Source organism: Cynocephalus volans, chromosome 5 (assembly GCF_027409185.1).
Source record: "Cynocephalus volans isolate mCynVol1 chromosome 5, mCynVol1.pri, whole genome shotgun sequence".
NCBI classification, from domain to species: Eukaryota; Metazoa; Chordata; class Mammalia; order Dermoptera; family Cynocephalidae; genus Cynocephalus; species Cynocephalus volans.
The window spans coordinates 19636518-19642517 of record NC_084464.1 but is presented as its reverse complement, the minus strand read 5'-3'; positions in this window follow the sequence as shown (position 1 = coordinate 19642517).

Below are 6000 nucleotides of genomic sequence, written 5' to 3'. Positions count from 1 at the left end.
TCTATCAATGAATTAATCTATTCACCAGGGCTTTGCCTTCATAATCCAATCATCTCCCAAAGGCCCCACCTCTCAATACTGCCACACTGGGAAATAAGTTTTAAGATGAGTTTTGGGGGAACATTCAAACTATACCAGTACCAGGTATTTGATTTTTTCACCAATCTACAGCATGACTACATGTTTGATTTTTGGAATTTTATGGAGGCAAGCTGGAGTACATTTTTACCCCTAAACCACTTAACTCTGACTTAAGCAGGAAGTAGAGCAGAGCGGTTAAGAGCATGACCAGACTGTCTGTTCTGCATCGTGGCCCTCCCACTTATTAGCTATATAACTTTGGTCTAGTTTCTTAATCTCATGTGCCTCAGTTTTCTCGTCTATAAAATGGGAATAATAGTAGTTCCCACCTAACAGAATTGAAATGAACATTAAATGAATTAATGAAGTAGACAAGTACTATGGGAATGTTATTAGTTACTCTTAACTAGAATTCAATTAAGTACAATCTGAAGTTTGAGCGTAACTCCAATTTTCATGATAAAGAAGAAAAGTACCGTATGGATAAGTATTTTTAAAACAGTGGCTTGAAAATAGTGCCTTGAGCTATAATATTAAATCCAATAAAAGTGCTTTTGGTAATCCCCAGATGCAATTTTCCCCCAGTCCTGATTCAAATGGGCCTATAATAACTTAGTTATCCAACTTATTAATATCCTAAAACTGTACTGGAAGAAAAAAGACTCCTCCACCAGACATTTAAGATTTTGTACTGGAAACTAAAGATCCAATAAAATGTCACATTTCTCTGGAAATGAAAGAATCAGGGCTTTGTGGTTCAAATGGAAGGATGCAGGCTTTCTCTGTGTATCACTGAAGAAAACATGACATGTTTTGGGAATTTGTTTCTTTTTGCTCGTTGGTCTTTTCTCCCCCCTCTATTGTTAACCCAATTTTTTGGCAGGGGAAATTGTTTATGGATGTTTAGAAATAAGATAGATTGAGCTGCTAAAGGAAAGAAATGTGATATCCATTTTTCAGAAGTTCTCCCTATTAAATTGTGAAAATAATAGGATAGCTATCTTTTTAAAGTTCTGAACTGGATAACTTTTTCCTAAAAAACTAGTAAATGAACCTAAACAGCTACAATACAAACTTTTATACCTGTGATCTAGAACTGAATATTCTACCTGTCATGGGAATTCTTAGCACAAGAAAGGCAACAAGTACCAGCCACCTGCGCCTTCTTGCTCAGCACAAGTTGTTGCTGTTGATTTTTACCTGCTTATAAAAACAGCAAAATGCAACATCTTCTATTTAGTGTTCAAGAACAACTGATTAACATAGAAAAGATGGAAATTTGCTAATTGAATCTCAACAAAAATCTTTGTACAGTAAGTGGGTGAGATTGAAAAAAATGTGTCACAATTCAAAAGTCAGTCAGCCATGCATGCTTTCATTTGGGTGTTTGCACCTTTCTGAAGTATTGAAGAAAAACTCTCCCTCCACTCACCACATTGCTGACACCAAATGTGTATGTGTATTGTGGGAGTGATGTCCACACCAATCAATTCTCTAACTTCTCTAGATACCAACGGATGTTCTACAATTCAGTTCTGACACTAACTACCCAGAGTTAGTGCAGACCCCATGAGTTAAGGGCTCAGTCCCACAACTGTCCTCACTTCAGATGCCAGTCTGAATCTAGTCGCAAAATCTGGACCTCCTGTGCTTTTGACCAACTGGTTAACCACAGGGGGTTCCCATGATCCCCTCCTCAGGATTGATAATTTGTTAGAAAGGCTCACAGAACTCAGAAAAATTTTACTTTCATTTACTGGTTTATTATAAAGGATATGATAAAGGATACAAATGAACAGCCAGACATAGAAGTGCACCGAGCAAGGTCTGGAAGGGTCTCGAGCACAGGAGCTTCTGTGCCTGTGGTGCTGGGAATCGCCACCCTCTCGGCCTGTGGATATATCCACCCACCCAGATGCTCTCCAAACCCAGCAGTTTAGGGATTTTCATGGAGGCTCCACCACATAGGTAATGTAAAGTAACAAATGTGATAATTTGTAAACAAACATGTATTAAAGGTGTGTGCGCAAAATTGTTTTAACTTAATAACGGCCTACAATAAAAAAAATGTTTGAGTATGTACTGAAAACTGTGTTTGAAGTTATTTGTGGAAATAATTTAAGGCCTAGGATAACTAGCTTCTATACTTGTTTCTGCTAGGGCTTGGGGCTGTACTAATCCAGGAATCCTTTAATCCACTTTCAGAATTTGAACTTTTCTGGGTCAGCCAGATCAGCCAAAGCTGACGCAGGCTTTAGGTTTATTTTTGGCCTCCCCTTATTCTGCTGGTGTGGCCTTTTGGTGTCTCAACCCTGTGTGCCTGGTGGTCTCCCAGTGCCCCAAGCCCAGGACTCCAACTTCACCCCCTGCCCCAGAGCTGCACTGTTCAGCCTTGTCTTAGGGCCTTCTGATGTCCCCCTTGGTAAAAGCGCCTCCAAATGCCTGGCTCTCGTTTCCAAATTTCCGTTTCTATCTTCCGCACCCCCCATCTTGACCCAGTTATTTCTCATTGTCTTATTAGGTTTTTGATACTTGTAGAATAAGGGTTTTTTAAATTCTGATTTTTTAACTGTATTCGGCTAGAGGGTTGGCCCAATTTATCTGGTATACCATTACCAAAAGCATAATCAAAAAACATTTAGAGACCACCATCCTGATGATGCCAAGGATCTCTTAACTAATCTCCAATCTTTTTCCACCCCCAATATCTCCTCCACTTTGCTGCTGGATCAATATTTTTAAAGCGACATTCCCATCAAGTCATTTCCCTGCTCAAAAAAAAAAAAAAAAAAAAAAAAAAAATCCTCAATAACTCTCACTGTGTGATTGCTCTGTACTATGTCAATTTAGCTAAGCTGGAATTTCCCAGAATTTTATTTCCTGTATGTTTCCAGATCAGTGTTGACCAAAAGAGCCATGCTGGATGATATTTGGGAGACAGGAATGAAGCAGCTAGCAATGTTTAAAAAATGTTTTGATGGCTGGTGGTGGGTGCGAGGCACATTGTCACTCTACACCTATCTACCTGGCATGGGAAAGCAGCCAAAACCACAGTAATGCCATGTATTGGGTCAAACACTGTTGTCCCTCCAAGATTCATAGACACCAGTAACCTCAGAATGTGACCTTATTTGGAAACAGGGTCTTTGCAAATGTAATTAGCTACATGAAGATGAGGTCATACTGGATTAGGGTGTGGCCTAAGTCTAATGACTTGTGTCCTTATAAGAAGGCCATGTGAAGACACAGTGACACAGACACACAGGGAAGAATGCCACATGAAGGCAGAGGCAGAGATCAGAGTGATGCAGCTTGGCCGAGGAATTGCAGGGATTGATTGCCAGCAACCAATGGAAGCTAGAAAGGATCCTCCCCTAGAGCTTTCAGAAGGTGCATGGCCCTGCCAGCACCTTGATTTTGGACTTCCAGCCTCCAGAAGTATGAGAAAATAAATTTCTGTTGTTTGAGCCACCAAGTTTGTGGTACTTTGTTATGGAAGCCTTAGGAAACTAATACACTGCAGCTCGTGTCAGAGCCCCTCCATCAGTTTCTGCAACTCCTCCACTGAGTGCATGTTCAGTTCTAGTGAAGGGTGCCAACTTCTACACCTGACCTATGGCATTGACGTTGGAAGTAGAGGCAGACATCGGTTCTGGTTAGTCTTTGCAGGGTCAGTTGTCTTCATTGGCCTTAATTTGCCCTTGTGGTTTCCAATCTGCCTTTGCCTTTGTCCATATTCAACTTTCCTTCCCAGCTGCTGGTATAGCAACTGCAGGCTGAACATTAGACACAGAGGCTGCCCCCCCCCCAGCTCCCACAATTGTGTAAGACAACTGCTATGATTAATTCCTCATTCCAGACCACACGTGGTTCTGCTTCTCTACTCAAACCTTCACACTGTTTTCCAAATTAAGTAAAAATGAATTGAATGAAACCAATTCTGTTCCATCCATTATATGGTATTCGAATAGAATATATTAGGTTATTAAGATTAATAGCTAGCATTTGTTGAAGATCTCCTAAGTGCATGGTGTTTTGCTAAGTAAGCTCTTTATATACAGCATCTCATTAAATCCTCAAAACAATCCTACAGAGAAGGCACTATTATGCCTATTTTACAAACGTACGTAAGAGAGGCTTAAAGAGATGAAGTGATTTAACCAAGTCAGAATTCAAGCCTAGATACGAATTGCAAAACAGGAATTTTCAACCATTGTGTTATACTTCTACTCCAGATTACTTAGAACTGAAAGGAATTGTGTCTTTTCCATGAGATCTTAAGGACTCTAACTGCCTCTTCCCCTCCAAAATGCACTTCAAGACTTTGCTCATACTTTTTCCTTTCATCTTCCATTTTTTCCCCAGGACTTTTCCCAATGTCACCCCCTGTTTTGTGATACAACAGAAACAAAATTTTCTTTTAAGTCAGACTGACCTGAGTTTGGATGTCATTTTTATTCATTACCTACTACCAATATTTTTAGAGTTTCTAAGCCTCAATCTCCTCTGTAAAATCCTATATTACACATATAAAATATTTAATATAGTCACTTATATACATGTCTTGTTCCTCCTGCTAGACCACAGATTTTCAACTTTTTAAAAACTATACCCCAAAGTAGGAATGTTTTGCACTGCAGCTCAATTCATACCCACCCCAAAATACACACACCCACATACATAGATAACTGAAATAAAAGCTCAATGAATAGTACTTGCCCTTATGACTTGTGATACACATTGATGTTTTCTATTCTATTCCTTAAAATAAAACACTGGTCATGACTCTCATTAAATTGATTTCATGATGCACAGATGGCTCATCACTGAAAAATACTGAGAAAGATTGGGCAATTTTACATCAGGGAGCATATTTCATTTATTTTTTAATTGGTACTGGCAGGCACAGTGTCTTTAGTGTTTTGGTAAATATTTGCCATAGGACTGGGTTTTTCTTGAGAGCAGGAATCTTGCCTTACCTACTTTGCATGCACACCACATTTAGCATAATTTGTCCCACAATAGCTAGAGATCAAATGGCTAAAATTCAGGCCTATTGTCAGGCTTTAGAGATCAAACATTTGGATCAAAATATGACAGGAACCTACTATGTGGCTGTATTAGTCCGTTTCTGTTGCTTATAACAACATACATGGAACTGGGTATTTTATAAAGAAAACAAAATTTATTGCTTACAGTTTCAGAAGCTAGGAAGTCCAAAGCCCAGGGAACAAATCTATTGAGGGTCTTCTTTAGTGGTGGCTTTAGAGCAATGCAGGGGTCTCACATGGTGGAAAATGGCAGAGCAGTGAGAGAGAGAGACTCTCACATGCTCCCCTTTTAAAGCCCTCAGAACCATGACAGTGGCCACCATTAAAACATCAACTTAATCACCTCTTCAAGGCCCCACCTTTCAATTACTATAATAGGATTTCCCACCCTCTTAACACTGACACAGTTGGGACCAAGCCTCCAACATATTAAACTTTGGAGGGACACAATACAATCCACTGCAGTGGTGCTACATAAATGCTGAATCATGGCTTCTTCCCTTAATTATCTTAAAAGCAGTATGGGATTGCTGAGAAGGAACAATAAGTTATGTTGTCCAACTAAGAAATTAAAAATAGGAGTTAGGGCTGGCCAGTTAGCTCAGTTGGTTAGAGCCGGGTGCTGATAATACCAAGGTCCTGAGTTCGGTCCCTGTACTGGCCAGCAGGCAAAAAAAAAAAAAAAAAAAAAAAAGGAGTAAGACATTTGGAGGCCAAAACATCACACTTATTAATAATAAAGGTTATGTAAGAAAACATATCATAATCTTTGAGCCAGCCAGAACTGTTAATTAAACCCTAAGTTGAAGCAAGTAGGGTGGACCTCCCTATACCAAAGGCCTATGTGGAACATGGGAGGAGTGGAGCT